General features: G+C 31.2%; 1 protein-coding gene across 1 annotated transcript in view; it reads left to right on the forward strand.

Moving 5' to 3' along the window:
* Positions 1-629: 629 nt before the first annotated feature.
* LOC142319751 (uncharacterized) overlaps positions 630-16,555 on the forward strand; it is a 154,628-nt gene continuing 138,702 nt past the window's right edge. Inside the window, exon 1 of the mRNA XM_075357377.1 lies at positions 630-810. The gene's annotated coding sequence lies outside the window, so the exon portion shown is untranslated. The remainder of the gene's footprint in view (positions 811-16,555) is intronic.

Below are 16,555 nucleotides of genomic sequence, written 5' to 3' on the forward strand. Positions count from 1 at the left end.
ATTAGTAATCTCAGTTAATTTTTAAAATTTCAAAATACGATTTTGAGTTCTAAAAATTCAAAAAATAAACTATATATGGGATGTATCTTATTTAGAAAAAGTAGGGCTAAGAGAGTAGGATAATCGACTGTATGAATAATATGTAACTGATATTTTATGCGACTGGAATAGTATCAACAAAAATTAGAATAAGGAAAAACAAGTTTTTTTTGTCTTCAGTCATTTGACTGGTTTGATGCAGTTCTCCAAGATTCCCTATCTAGTCTAGTGCTAACAAAAAGTAATGGAAATATTTATGCTCATTTGAAATAATATCGATCGAGAAATAAATTGTGAAGATTTTATTATTTAATCTAGCGATACAAATAAGAATTGTAAATATGTTTCTTTAGATGTTAATGAAAATTTAATTAAACGGATATAACAGAGATGCAGTATTTTTTGTCAAGTGTGCCGCAAAAGGAAAAAATAAAAATTATTAGATTTTGTGGTCAAGGACACACGTCGCAGACAGCAGTTTTGTCGATTTCGCAATACCGGCTAGAATTTGTCAACAAATGTGAACTTACCAACGAATTACACACGCAAGATTATTGTTAATAATAATATGGGTGGGGAAGACGATGTTACCAATCTATCGAGCATTTGTGTTCGTGAGTACGTAAGCGTCGGTTGTGCAGTGTAAATGTTTTGTTATCGATAAATCATTGCGCTAAGCTCTTTACAAGATTTACGTTATATAAATATTTTATTTAATTCTTACTTACGGTTCGCGGCTGTTTCTGGATTGCCGGAATATAATAAAAAAAGGTAAAATTAGATTTTATTATTTTTGTATTTGCGAATGTAATTGTATTCGATGCAGAGTGTAATATTTTCTGTTTAGTCTTCTGTTCTTGTAGCGTAAATGTTATTTACCGTATTGTTTTCCTTTATTATAGTTGACGCGTAAACTCTTCTTGCGATTCTGGTATATAATTATAAATTTAACAAACTTTAAATAGCGTTTAAGCGATTTATTATGTTTTTCTTTTATCTTACGTAACCGCTACCCGATCAGACCATCAGGAAACGATAACGAAAAGACTTTAAGGAATAGGAACCTATCTCATCGACCCCAATAATAGTAAAATTTTATATAGAAATAACCCACTACTTTACGCAAGAAAGAGTTGCAGGAATCCAGATTTTTAGACGTTAGCGAATTAAATTTTTATAAGGCTCGTATTTATGTATTGTATTGTAATCAGCAGCTCCCGGGTATTTTTGGGTGAAGGAGGAGTTAGTATTTAGCATATGCAAGCGTATTCCTGGAATAGTAGTAATTCTAACAGATATTACGTTAAAGTCTAGGTTTTTTATTTTTATATAATTCTTGCACTAACTACATAGCAGTGACTGATATGCGCAGAGCAGCATGGCGCATCACGTGTCCCCTCTGCACCAATAGCAACAGAGTAGGGAAGCGCAGCTGGCCTGGCAGCACACACACACACACACACACACTTAACGAGAAAGATGGCGTCATCGAAGTAGCTATACGTCATTTATTATAAACATTTAAATGGCTATTAAAAATTAATATTAAAATTAAAAACCGTAAAATTCTACAATAAATCACAGAATCGTCCTAAAATTGATCAAATCACTTGAAAATGTTCACAGAAATATACTCTATGTCCTAATACTAATCGAGTAAATATTTAATTAATAAATATTTAATAAAAACAGAAAACTGAGGGACGCGAAAACACGTGGTTTTAATACGGCCCTCTTACCTAAAATATATCCTTCTTTACACGTGAAAAAGATATTGTTTTAAACGGTTAATTACTTAAGAGTTAAAAACTACATGAAGTTAATAAACGAACCCGTAATTTAAATGTAAATCGGAAAAACAAATAAAATAAATTCGCGTGATGTACACATTATTAAATATATAATCAACTTTTTAATTTAACCCTTAACTGGGCCCGCAAAGGGTAATCTTACCCACGAGTGCGTGGGGTCGCTTTCTTTCATTAATTAAAATTTTATTGGGGGCTATAACTCTGGAACCGATGAAAACAAGTACCGCTTACGATATATCGTAGAAAACCTCTCGATCAGAGCTTATTACTGCAGTTAAGAAAAAGTCCAAAATCCAATTTTTTTAAATATTGGCTTTTTTTTGGACGCTTTTGGTTCATCCGATTGTAATCAAAAGGGGAGGTGCACAACTAGATGTTTTACAACAGTTTTAAATCCAAAATTCCAACATTCTACGGCCAATCGTTTTTGAGCTACGCGAGGTAATTACGTACGCACATACATATGTACAGACGTCACGCAAAAACAAGTGAAAATGGATATTTCCGTTGAAATCTGAAAACCGAAATTATTCGCGATTACAATACTTCCTTTTACGTAAAAATAAAAGTTGTAAATTATAAGTAAAAAATAACTAAAACACTTTAAGGAATATATCTTATCGATCCTAATAACGGTAAAATTATATAAATAAATAACCCACAGTATGCGATAAAAATCGCGGGCATCCAAAATTATATAATGAACTAAGTTTTGATTAGTCTCGACGCACAGAATTTTATATAAGTTTAAAAACATTAGATTTAGATAAAATTAATTTGTCACCTGTTAAAAAGAAAAAAAAAATTATTACTACTGAAATATCTATTAGAATTTTGTTATCGCTTGTAATTTTAGTAATCGTTAATTGTGTAATGTAATGTAGAATATTTAAATAAAGATCACTCGCTACCAGAAGAACGTTTATATTATTTTTAAAAAAATGTATTTTCAACGGAAAATGTTAACACACTTAAAAAGCGCGTAACATTTTTTAATAATAAATAATAGAATCCGTATTTATAATTTTTCAGATTTTTCTTTCAGCGGTAAATCTATTGGTTCTCTGATGTGTGTAATTTTCACGCGAATAAATAACAACAAACAGACTTCGATTTTTCAAAAGGGGTGAAGAAAGGTAAAAAAAAAAAATTGCCCCTGCCTCCGGTTAATTTACTAAAAAAACATAAATAAAAATAATAAATTTAATGAGATACGATGTACTGCCATCTCCAAGATTAAAAGAACCGAGCCAGGTTGAAACATAAAGTTCGATTGTTTTATAAATATTTCCGTTTGATATGCAGATTTCTTTAATTTCTAAGGCGCTATAAACATTTTATAAAAACTCGGAATTCGCAAGCAAAGAAATCTACTTTTTTGCACCGCTCAAATTTATTCGTTATTACGGGCAATTTTTCTTGAAATAGATAAAAAAGAAATTACGCCTTCCAAAAATTTACTAAGCATTTTTCAAAAAATAACATTTCAACGGATATAACATTTATTTTATTACGCAAAAATAACAAAAAAACTTAAAATATGAATCCGATTTACCTATCTTAAAATAATAATCGCAATCTTGACGGGTAATTTACAAATAATATCTCATTTTTCATCAAAACTATTACTTACAACCAGCTCGAACAATATTTATCGTTAAAATTACGGCTTGTAAACATTACAATTACTTTCTATTTTAACTTTAACTTCATTGTAATTACGGCAGCTATCCTATTACTTTTGTCCGTAATTCAAACCTAATTTTTTTTTCCGAATTTAGAAATAATTGCAAATAAAATTACTGTTTACTCGCAGACGATAATAAACCGATGAAAACTTTACTAATATGACACGATGGTTGATAAATTGAGAAAATGAAGACGGAAATGATCATAATTTTATAAGGAATACGTTACCGTTCGTAATTTCAAAGAAAAATCTGTTGTTTAATTGAAATCCATTCAAATCGTTTTCGGTAAACCGACCGGGTGTTGCGTGCTGAACGGATTTTGATGTCGGTTTTGCTTGCATTGTTTTATAAAGGTGTGATATTTGTTTGATACGTTTACGACCGTCGCCTATCAGTTTTACGTACCTGTAGTTTACAGAAATAAAAACGCCACTAACTCAAAGATGGAAATCTTCTTTTAATTTACGGTTATTATCAAAACGATATCCACCTTTCCTTTTCCTGATTGGAATGAGTTAATCGATCTATGGATGTATTATGGATTTATTCTACCGAATGTTTTTTAAATCCCGTTAAAAAACGTAATAAATCTTTTAAAATGTTTAAAATTTCTACATCCGTTTATTGAATATAACGGAATAAGTAACGAAACGTTAATTATGTTTTAAGCACGATCTGAAGCAGAGTTCCAAAAATTTTAAGAAACTACGTTAACTGAATAAATTATCGTAAAATACGGTAAAAAATAAGAAATTATGTATTACTCGTATTTTAAAAGTTATTATGCATATAATTTCTTAAAAATATTGTTGCCTTTCTAGTATTATTATGGGGATTAAAAATTCCACAGTAGGAATAAATGTACATTTTTAACGTGGATAACCTATATATATATATATATATATATATATATGTCTGATACGAGATAGTAATAGCGTATATAAGTAATATATTAAACAGCGTATATATTAAATAGCGTATATAAGTAATATATAAACAGAAGTGTTTATTGTGGCAATTTTGAAACCGGGATAAAGTTGTACATATTTATTATGCAGCATTTGTATGCTTTTTATATTTACCAAATGTATAAAAAATATTTTGTTCTTGTGAAATAGTTTTCTCATTTTCGAGGTTTATTTATTAAATCGCTCGCTAATTTACGTAACTTATATTGGATTTTACTATAAGTTTCATTAATTTTTTATACTGTATTCACTTCTCTGTACAGCGTTTAAAAACAGCTGTCAAAAATGGGAAAATAGAATACGGGTAGAGTTGAAATTTAATAAAAATAAAATGTTGATATCAGTATTTTTAATAATATTCATTTTTTTTTCTATTTCCGCAGGGGGAGGAAAAAGCTCTGCCAGCCGCCGTCAGGCCAGCACTAATGGCAGTGCGGGGTTCTCCCCCGCTAAAAATCCTGCCCCCCTATCCTGCAGGGCCCGGATCTAAGCCATATGATATGTACAGTCCCTGCATGATCACACAGGCACTCTACTATCCGAATCCGTATGACCGGAAGGCGTCCCCAGGGGGCGATCGAGGAGCGACGACTCCCGAAAACATCTATGTCCAGACAGGAGCCGGGTAAATTCGTAGCCTGTGTTACCGTGCTTTCGCTCCGCCCAGTTCCTGACGTCGCTTAATAATATTCTCAGTATGTACTGTTTTGATACGGCGTAAACAGTTTAACAAATATGTAACGTTAGAATTATAAGTAAATATGAAAAATTAAGTAATTTCAGCGATTAACATTTCTAGACCGATAACGGAAAAGTCTATTTCGTCGAAATATAGTTCAAATATAATTTAGGCAGACCAACAGGTCCTTTCGCCAACCGCGCGAGAAACCGAAAAAAGGATATTTTTATCCCTTTATAGGGGATTGAATAATACCGGAAAATATGTTCGCTAGGAAACATTTCTGCCCTTTGAATAAAATTTTGAGATACAGGATCTTAAGGTCCACATCTCCTTGCCTCCTACACCTATCGTGACAAATTAATCGCCGTCACGTACAAAAAATCATCGTGCCGATTTCATCCAAATCGGTCCATCCGATCGAGAGATACCCGGTTTCTGGAATTCTTCATCGCTGAAATCGTGTCGTTTGGTTAGAAACAGACATGAACGGTAGCGGTTCGTAGCTAAATTTAACGAAGTTGATTTTCTTAGCCTTTTCAAGGCCGCGGTTAAAGTTTTCTGTAAAATAAAAGAACCGAAAACAAGAATGAATCGATAGCAGAAAGCAGGATAATAATCTAATTCTACACTTTATTACATTCAAGAATACGGCCCACCGTTTCTAAGCATATTACGCTTAAAAGGCCTATTCGGTTTAATCGAATAAATAATAAAATGTCAACAGATAATATTTTTTTAGTAATATTAGGCGATAAAATCTCCGCTTAAAAACACTTTACTCCAACGGCGGTTAATTTCAATTTCTATGTACGCAGAAACAAATTCGTTATTAGTTTTTACTAATTATCTTCTCTTTAGCCCTTCTGATTTGGCGATCAAAGTGCCCTTGCTTTCAGCAGTCTTCTGATCGCTACTGAAAAGACAAATAAACACTTTCGCATTCCTTCCGCAGATGATCGAATTAGAGAAGCGAACGAAAAAGGAAGTTTCCGTAAACACGTGGCGTAAAAGAAAACTATTTTCCGCCGGCACGCCAGGGTGGGCTCTGCGGGAGCGACTGTGTTTTCTCTTCCTGGCAGTTTCCTATGTGCGCATGCGCACAACAGCTAAACACAACGCCGCTGGAACTGTGAAGCGCACAATTCCGTACAAAGATTTTCGTATCTTTTTCATAAACTGGGGGATGGCTACTGACATTAAGCTTAAGGATTATTATATATTGTACAAGTATAAAGAAAGAATTTAAGAAAAAAGGACTCGTTATATTAAATGTTATCGATAATATTAAGCGAAAACAGGTAATGCTGCAGTCCACAGTGCCTATACGCGAGCCGCCGCTGGTCATAAAACACAAAGATTTTCAAAAATCCAGACACGCAAAATTTGAGCCGTATTATTAAGTTTTTATATTTAAAAAAAAAAGCCATAAGGAAATTATATTCATTATTTATGAATATTTTCTTAAAAAATAAATCGCAATAGACGTAAGATTTAAATCGTAATGCGTTTCTGAAATACGATAATCACAAGGACAAGAATTTTTTTGTCTTGAAATATCAATTCCCGGGCGTTTAACTTTAATATGACGAGATAGATTACTAGTCGTCGCACCGGCATAAGGTATTGATATACGGCAAAGATTACACAAAGCTTTTCCAGGGCTTGCTTCAGAAATTCAAGTCCAGATGCGACTTCTTTTTCTGCAGCTATAACGTTTATACCTTTAAAAACAAATTATTGTTTTATAAAAATACTTATAAAATATCTACTTATGTACGATTTAAAAAATAGAATACCGATAAATCATTTAGAAAAAATCGGTTTCTGAATATATAAACTGAAAAAAAAAAAAATAGTTAAGTTTCAGTACGTCGATGAAACATTTTGTTTCCATGTTAAACTATAAAGCCTTTTTTTCTTAATATTTGTACTTCATTAAAAATAATACTTCATTTTTCGGATCAAGTTACGAGAATATATCCGATAAATAGATATATAAACACATAAAAACAAGTTGTAATATTAAACGTATTTCCATCTGTCCTTAAATAAGAAAAATAAATTTGTTGAAATTTTTTCTCTCAGGATGAAAGCTTTTTAATACACAAACAAAATAAATCTTAATCTTTTACTAAATATATTGTAATGTAAATCGAAACTAATAATTTTTATTTTCCATAGCTGTACGTAGAACAATCCAAAAATTCAGTTTAAATATCTCTTTTAACCGTTATCTTTTATTTATTTAACTTATAGCCTTTTTAAATCGAATAAATAGCAAGCTCGTTTTCATTTTCACAAGGGTTGTTATTTAATTGATACGACGTAAAGTAGCAGCAAACGAAAAATCTGTCATAATAGAATGAAGTTAACATTAAAACTATTCTAATGAGATATTTATTAAGGGGCTGATTGAGGTCGCTGAAGGAAAAATATTTAACGATTATAATCGACTACGTATAATATAATCTTTTCTTTTTCTTCTTTACAATCTTTTATAATCTTTGCTGATGATATAATTAACGGTAACTCCGGTAAAGATTCCTTGGTACTAATTATAATATCGTTACGTGTAACAAATTTCAAACTTAATTGACCCACCGGGTTGGTCTAGCGGTGAACACGTCTTCCCAAATCAGCTGATTTGGAAGTCCAGAGTTCCAGCGTTCAAGTCCTAGTAAAGCCAGCTATTTTTACACGGATTTGAATACTAGATCGTGGATACCGGTGTTCTTTGGCGGTTGGATTTTCAATTAAACAACACATCTCAGAGTGGTCGAACTGAGACTGTACAATACACACTTCATTTACACTCATACATATCATCCTCTGAAGAATTATCTAAACGATAGTTACCGGAGGCTAAACAGGAAAAAGAAAACTTTTATTCAAACTTAATTAAACGGTCAGTAAGCGAAGTGATATTCGGGGCGATAGAATAATAAAGATGTATACTCGTGGAAAAATTTGCTAAATTTGTATATCTTAACTGCAACAACATATGTGTTAATAAACCGGGAATCTTTGGCAGAAATTAAAATTTGAACCGAACAATCTCGAGCGATTTTCCTTAGGATGAAAACACTTATGCGGTCATTATCTCGAACCGTTACCGTCGAATGCGAACGGTTCGTCTTCTTGGTTTTCAGTGCTGTTATGTCACAGAGACATGGACGGTCAAAACGCTTAAATATTGAACAATTTTAAATGTAGGTCGGCAAACGATTATGATATGATAATGGCAAAATTTTACATCTCATATTACACGACAAAATCTTTGATAAATATGGTCTTGATGAAGAATTTTTATCACTTAAAAATTCGAGAAAATTTTCGTCTTGTTGAGAGGTTTTATTCTAGAGGCGGTATCGATGACAGCCATTGTATGATTTTTAATTATCATAAGAAAAAAGTAATTTAAAAGAAATAATGTGTATAAATGCACTCCATTTAGAATTACGTTTAAAACGATATGTTTAATGATGGATAAACGTAATAAAATATTTTTTTATAGTAAGAAATGTTTTAATAAATAAAAAAATTGTTCAATAGAACCCTAAAAAAGTAAATAAAATTTACGCGTCATAATGTTTCAAACAAATACATAAAATTAAACGAAGTAATAATAATACTTATAATAATAATAATAATATTTTAATTATTTATATAATTTAAAAATATATATTTACCCGTCGATTTCCGTGGTGGAGTGGTAGCATCTCGGTTTTTTATCCGGAGATCCCGGGTTCGAATTCCCGTCAGGCATGGCATTTTTTATACGCTACTAAATTCCATTTCCATATTCCTATACATAAGCTTCTCTATAAATCGTCGTAGTAAATTAATTCATGAAATAAAAAAATAAGTAATTTAAATAAATAAAAATAAAAAAAGAAAGAAATTTTATCTGTAATAGTAATGCATATATCTTAAAAAAATCCGTTTTATAATGTTATTTTATAAAAAGGTAGTCAGTCGGTAAATATATCTCGAGTAACCGACCCAGAGTTAAACACATGATGTAAAAACAGATGTATGTAGACAGCTACGGGCTTGAACGAATGTACGCGGAAATTAACGAACGCCGGTTTGAAGAATTTAACCTTCCTAAACGCTTGTTGGTCTGTCAAAACATTACTGTACGTTTTATTAAATCTTGCTTTCGTTTGAAACATTATAAATTGGTATTATTATATTTATTATAATGTGAAATATTATTCAGGTATTCAGGAATATGTTTAAGAGTAGTATTACTATTAATTTGTGATTAAAACTAATAATTAAAACCAAACTTGTATGTAAGGTAAGTACAAAATCAATTGGGTTTTGATAAAAGTTCAATGCAGCAAATTACCTAGTTTATATATATATATTGTGTGTGTGTGTGTGTGTGTGTGTGTGTGTGTGTGTGTGTGTGTGTGTGTGTGTGTGTGTGTGTGTGTGTGTGTGTGTGTGTGTGTGTGTGTGTGTGTGTGTTTTATATATAAATAACCTTTATTTATCCACATGTTGATTACAATTAGTAATACTAGATGAAATGTTTCTTACAAATAAATATTAGTACATAAAATAACTTTTTCTATACTGTCATCCACATTTCATTTTAGTTATATTTGTAAATTATGCTACCATTTGTTCCTGATGCGTTCATACTGTTATATGTTTTATAAGTCCGATTCTTTGAGAGAATAAACACGTATAAAATTCACTGGAGCGAATATTTGTCAGATAAATGTATTTCTCTTATTTCATATATATATTACATACACACAAATACACACTCATACTCACAGTGCAAAAAAAATAATCCTTGTTCCATGAAATTAAAAGGAAATTTTAAATAATAATGCTCTTTAAACATTAATAACCAATTTTTTTATTTGGGCTGAACATAAACCACAAGATAAAATTAATCTTGTTTTAATGAATGAGTATAAAAATTGTAATAAATTTACAAATTAATACCATTAAATGATTAAAAAAAAAAAAATTAAAAATTTATGATTAATGTAAAAATATTATTAATTTTTAACTACATAGAATCTGATGTTGACAACACATGATTTTTTGTACGCCTATTAAATTACACTTACACTTTTTTTAAATGTAAATACGTAAAATTTTATCTCATTAATAATTGTAGATATTTTATCTTTTTTTTTTGCTATTGATTTATTATTCATCGTAATTTTTTTTTATAATGAAAGGTTAATAATTATTAATAAATTTTAAAAAAAATAAAAAAATGTAGATGAAAAAGGAAATTTTAACCGATGTCCTTTCCTCTCTCAAATATTTCATTAATTAAAATTTTTTTTGGCTATAACTGGAGCAAATGAAAATAAATACCATTTATGATATATCGTTGAAATCCTTTCAATGTGGGCTTATTACTGCAGTTAGAAACTAGATTTTGGTCTTTTTTGGACACTTTTGGTACAGTGGATTGCAATCAAAAGGGGAGGTGCACAACGAGATGTTATAACAGTCCTAAACACAAAATTTTAACGTCCTACGGCTAATCTTTTTGACTTATGCCAAATACTTAAGTACATACGTACGTACAGACGTCACGCCCAAAGTAGTCAAATTGGATTCAGGGATGGTCAAAATGGATATTTCAGTTGAAATCTGAATATCGTAATTTTTCGCGATCACAATACTTTCTTACTTCATACAAGGAAGTAAAAATGAACTAAAATTAAAACGTGAATTAAGAAACTATTTTTTTATGCTTTTTGAATTATTTATTTATTAACAAAATGGATCACTTTTTACGTTTTTTTTTATTTTTTAAGATAAATTCTCTCTAATGATCATCTTATAAGTTTTTTCGGAAATTTTTATTAAATGACTTTTTATTATAATTTTTTTAATTTAAAAATACACAGAATATATGTATAAACCGATCGAAAATATTTTTCATTCTATTTTCCTGGCATAGATCTAAAGGTATACTGCAAGAAGGAAAAGTATGATAATCAGTCAAAAAGGGGTATGGTCTTTTTTTTAATTTCTCGAAGTTTTACGTCTGAGGAATCCCAAAAAAGAAAAGATAAAGTGTTTTGATGGTGGGGGGGGGAAGTAAATTTCGTACTTATGAACGTATGAGAAAATCATACTATTCCATTGATAGTTGCTTTTCAAAAAAGAAAAAAGTTTTGAACCCGGATGCCGGTTCAAAATTTGGATGATTTGTTTGCGCTTTAATATGAGGTACATAGTAGCAGATCGTTTGGTTTCGCTATTACAAAGAGACGGTTCGCTATTGTTTACTAATTTAACTTACTGAATTTGAACCGCAGTTCTGCTATGTCAAACATTAGACGTAATAACAACTTCCTGATACGCGTGCATGATGACTCAATCCGCCACTGTTACCATCTATCTATAAAATGTTTATATTTCATTTATTTATTTATTTTTTTCGATCGATGAAATAATTCACCGCAAAATCTTACAAAGAAACTTCTAAAGCGGGAACGTGAAAATGGAAATTTGTAGCGTATGAAAAATACCGTATCTGGCCGGGATTAGAACCCGGTACTCTGAATGAAAGGCCGAGACGCTACCGCTCAGCTACGGAAATCGAGTAATTAATTTTATTTTTCACTTTTAAGTCGGTTCAGCTATTAATTACGTTTTGATTGTTTTGTTATACATTTACCATAACTAGGCGGGAATTCAACCCACGTCTTTCAGCGTAACAGGGGGAGAAGTTCTTTTCCCGTTGTTGCAATTTTCATTCGTTTTACTTATTTAATTTTAAATATTTAGTGATATGCGATATCAAATTTCTATTCGCGCGCGTGCGATTGTTTTAACGTGCACTTTTGTATTAATAAAAAGTCACCTGATTTGAGGTTTGTCCGAAATGGAACGTTAAATAAACGGTAACTATCAGTTCTATTTTATTTATCGTAAATACAGGGTGATTTAGGAAGAAAGGGAAATAATTTGGGAACCGATTCTAGATCTTGAAATAAAGGAAAAAGTTCACGTACAAACATATGTCCGAAAACGCTTCTTTGTAAAGTTACGGCTAGCGTAAATTTCGCTCGGATTTCAGTTCCCCTGTGAAATAAGTCATACTGAAATTTTTAAGGCGTTATATAAGGGGTAAAATTGATGGTTTCTTATGTTTGTTGACCTGTAAAATAGAATTTAAAAAAAACAGTACTATCATCCCTTATTTTCACGATATATCCAGCGTAGAACAGAAAAGTTCAGTGACGAAAAACACGTTTTTTTAGGTTTGAAGTAGAATAACTCTGTTAAACAAACTTGTAGAGTTTAACTTAAATTCTATTATACCGTATTTAAAAATCTGGTAGTTTCTGAGAGTCTGTTTTTCACGCAAAAAACTACTAAACCGACTTTTCTGAAATGTTACGTAACCTGGAAGGACCATATGATTACTGTCATCACGAATGTTTCACCGTTTCAAAATTGTGGGGGATTAACTAACTTACGGTAACAACCGGATTAGGTCCTTTTCGTTTCTTGCCCTTCCGTCCATAAGTTTGCAAGTTTCTTGCATGGAAATATCTCAAATAGTAGGAAATATTTTTTTACCCGTACGGAGGACAGGTAACCGACTATAACTACCATTTTTAAGATGGAAACCGACTTTTTTGAAACCCGTATACTTCAAATTATTAAAAGTTTCGAATCCTGTACTAAGTATTCGGTGTAGTGACCGGTTAGTATTGTAGATGAAAAAAGCCAGTAGCGTAATATTCGTTGAAATAATTACATAATGATTAAAATCTATCATATAAAAAGAAAATAGAGAAAAAAACTTTTAGAGGTAATTATTATTTATTAAAATTTTTGGAGGTAGCTTTGAGATGAATCGCTGGAAAACATTTGTCGTTGGGGATATATACTATATTTTTGTAATATATGTTTTATATTTGTAAAAAATGTTCCAAGCGATGATACTGACTGTCTCACCTGAATTTGCGTCAGGTGTCGCAAGAACTTTGACAGCAACGTTTTGCACATTGTTGTCAAGGGCATTGATTTCTGTCGAACGTTCGCCTTCAGTTCATCGATACTGAGGGTTGTAACATTTGATAAGAAGTTTATTAAGTAAGTATATAATATATAATTGAATGTTTGTCTGTCTGTGTGTCTCTTAAGCCTTTTTAAACCGTTCATCCGATAGCATGAAAATTTAGGGAACGGTTGGACGCATGCCAGGGAAGGTTTCTGAATTAGTTTGGACCCGCTAGGTAGCGCTTTGGTCGAGATATTTTGAAAAATTGTATTTATGGTCCGATTTGCCTCGTATTCAGAATACGTGTTACTTAAATGGAAAGAATTATCTCCGCAAAAAATGGTCCCGCTAGTTGGCGCCGGGGTTGAGATATTTAGAAAAATTATATTTATGGACCGATTTGGTTCGTATTCAGAATATGAATATTAGTTACGTGAAAATAAATATTTTTGCAAAAACTGTACCCGCTAGGTGGGGCCGGTGTCGACATATTTACGAAACAAACAAATATTCAAATAGACTTTTTTATTCTATATATATATATATATAAAACGCATGTTCGTATGTGTGTCCGCTAAAGATAAAAAAACTAATGGACAGATTTACGCGCGGGAAAACGGGGAAAAGGTGGAAAGAGAAAAGGGGAAAACGGGAAAGGCTAAAAAGGAAACTGGGTGAGCGATGATGGAGAAGAGTGAAAGGGAGAAGTTGGAAAGGGAAAAGGGGAAGGAGAATAAGTGAAAGGTAAAATTTGTGAAGTTCAGATTTTTAATTTTTTTATCAAATTTTCAATTGTGTATCAAATCTATCAAATTCTCTCTCTCTCTCTCTCTCTCTATATATATATATATATATATATATATATATATATATATATATATATATATATATATAGCAATAGCGAAGCATTGCCGGGTCTACTGGTATTTTAATAAAAATTAAAAAGCAAAAATTGTAATTATGGAGTAACAGATTTCATTTGCTCGCGGTGTGTGTGTGCGTGCGAAATCTTGCATTACTGATAAAGACATTACACAAGATTGAACATTAGATTTGATTAAATAATAGAAAGCTTCATCAACCCCATCTGTATCACCGTATCTAGTTTTGAAGGTATATTTATTTATTGTAATACTTCATTTGTGCTAGATTTAAAAAAAAAATCAGTTGATTAAAGCGAAATGCTTTATGATAAATAAATGTAATAAAATAAATTTCTTATAGTAACAAATGCTTTAATAATAAATAAAAAAAAATAAATAAATGAAAAATAAATATTTCAAGAGTTAATGATAAAATAATACCATAACATAATTTATAAAATTGTATAGTTTATACGTTGACAGAGGACTTTTGCTAAGAGGAATTTTAGAGGTAAATCTTTTTTTATTTAATTTTTTTGGGATGAGGCATAAGTAAAAACTTCTGTCAGTCTAACTAATGCGACGAGGGGTAGAGAGGGACGGGGTTTTTAACACACGCAGGTGGCTTCCTTCGCTGTGATTGGCTACCGTCAGACAGTACTGGTCAAGCGTTGTACAATTCAAATACAACCGTAAACATGTGTACATGTGTGTGTGCGTACGTATGAGTATTGCTGTGCGAGTAACACGTTAATATAGACGTTTTCTTATAAAGACATTTCTTATATAGACGTTCGATATAATTAAATTAAATCAAGATTTGTCGATTATTTTATATTTATTACATTTTATTTAAAATAATAATTAATCTCCCTTAATATTTATAATTTTTTTTTTTTAAATATTACGATAAAGTTTATCAGTTTTGTAAAGTAATTTAAAAAAAAAAAAAAGATTCTTATTTAACTTATTAAAAATAAATCCATTAAAATAAAAAAAAAATAGATTGTAATAAAATCTTTACGGGAAGGAAACGAAGCTATATAAATATATTACTAGGATGAAAAATTATGATGCAAGTGTTATCGCACATAAAAAAATATAACAAGACGGTCAGGAACCGCTTTGCTGGCCGTTCCGGTGTTACTAGAGAGCCTCCTAAATTTTTTAAATTTACCATCTGTTAAAAACAATAATTACAATTACTGTTTTTAAGATGCTTTTTTTTCTAAACGGCAATTGCAATTATTATTTTTAAACATTGCATATCTTAGGTTAAGCTGAGAGCGGATGATACTCGGTCCGGTCACAGTCTTTCAATAGATTTCAATGCCTCGGCACAAAATGAAGAAAAGCCAAAAACTGTGACGCTACATTAAAGACTTCACAATTTATCATTAAAGCTAAATCGTCTAGATGAAAACCCTTTTTTTTATTTATTTTATCGCTACGTTGCTTAGATAGGGAGATATGCAGCGTTAAAGACAAAAGTGGCCTTTTACCTTTAAAATGGAACATTTCCGTTTAGCAAAATCGAAAAAAGAAATTAAATGTAAAATTTTAAGATTTAAACTATTTTATTGCAGTTCACTTCTTTCTTTTTCCTGTTTAGCCTCCGGTAACTACTTTTCAGATAATACTTCAGAGGATGAATGAGGATGATATGTATGAGTGTACATCAAGTGTATGTAGTCTTTTACAGTCTCAGTTCGACCGTTCCTGAGATGTGTTAATTGAAACCCGACCACCAAAGAACACCGGTATCTACGATCCGGTATCCAAATCCGTGTAAAAATAACTTACTTTAGTAGGATTTGAACGCTAGAACTCTCGATTTCCAAATCAGCTGATTTGGGAAGACGCGTTCACCGCTAGACCAACCCGGTGGGTTATTGCAGTCGCTGATAAACTTTATTTCCCCTATGGGCTCGATCAAACGCGGAGAAATACTTTAAAATTTTTTTAAATGTTTTTTCTCGCCGATCTTTTTTTTAATTTGATTATTTTTTTAAATCTGAAGTATACGGTCAAGAAGATTATTCAAGCTTTAATTTTTTATTTATTCGCCTTTTTAGACCTGTCGGTTGCAAAATTAAAGTAGTTTGATCAGAATCATTTTTTATCGTGACACATAGGTGTCCTTCTAATTTTTACTCCTTGTACGAAGTAAAGGAAGTATAACGATCAGAACAAATTTCGGTTTTCATATTTCAACGGAAATATTCATTTTGACTAGTTTCGGCGTGACGTCTGTACGTACGTATGTATCTCGAATAACTCAAAAACGATTAGCTGTAGGATGTTGAAGTTTTGGATTTCCAACATTTTATTCCAGTCTACGTTATCGAATGCCTTTTCTAGGTCTATAAACGCCAAGTATGTCGGTTTGTTTTTCTTTAATCTTCCTTCTACTATTAATCTGAGGCCTAAAATTGCTTCCCTTGTCCCTATAATTTTTCTGAAACCAAATTGGTCTTCTCCTAACACTTCTTCCATTCT

This window comes from Lycorma delicatula, chromosome 2 (genome assembly GCF_047948215.1).
Source record: "Lycorma delicatula isolate Av1 chromosome 2, ASM4794821v1, whole genome shotgun sequence".
In the NCBI taxonomy this organism is placed as follows: domain Eukaryota; kingdom Metazoa; phylum Arthropoda; class Insecta; order Hemiptera; family Fulgoridae; genus Lycorma; species Lycorma delicatula.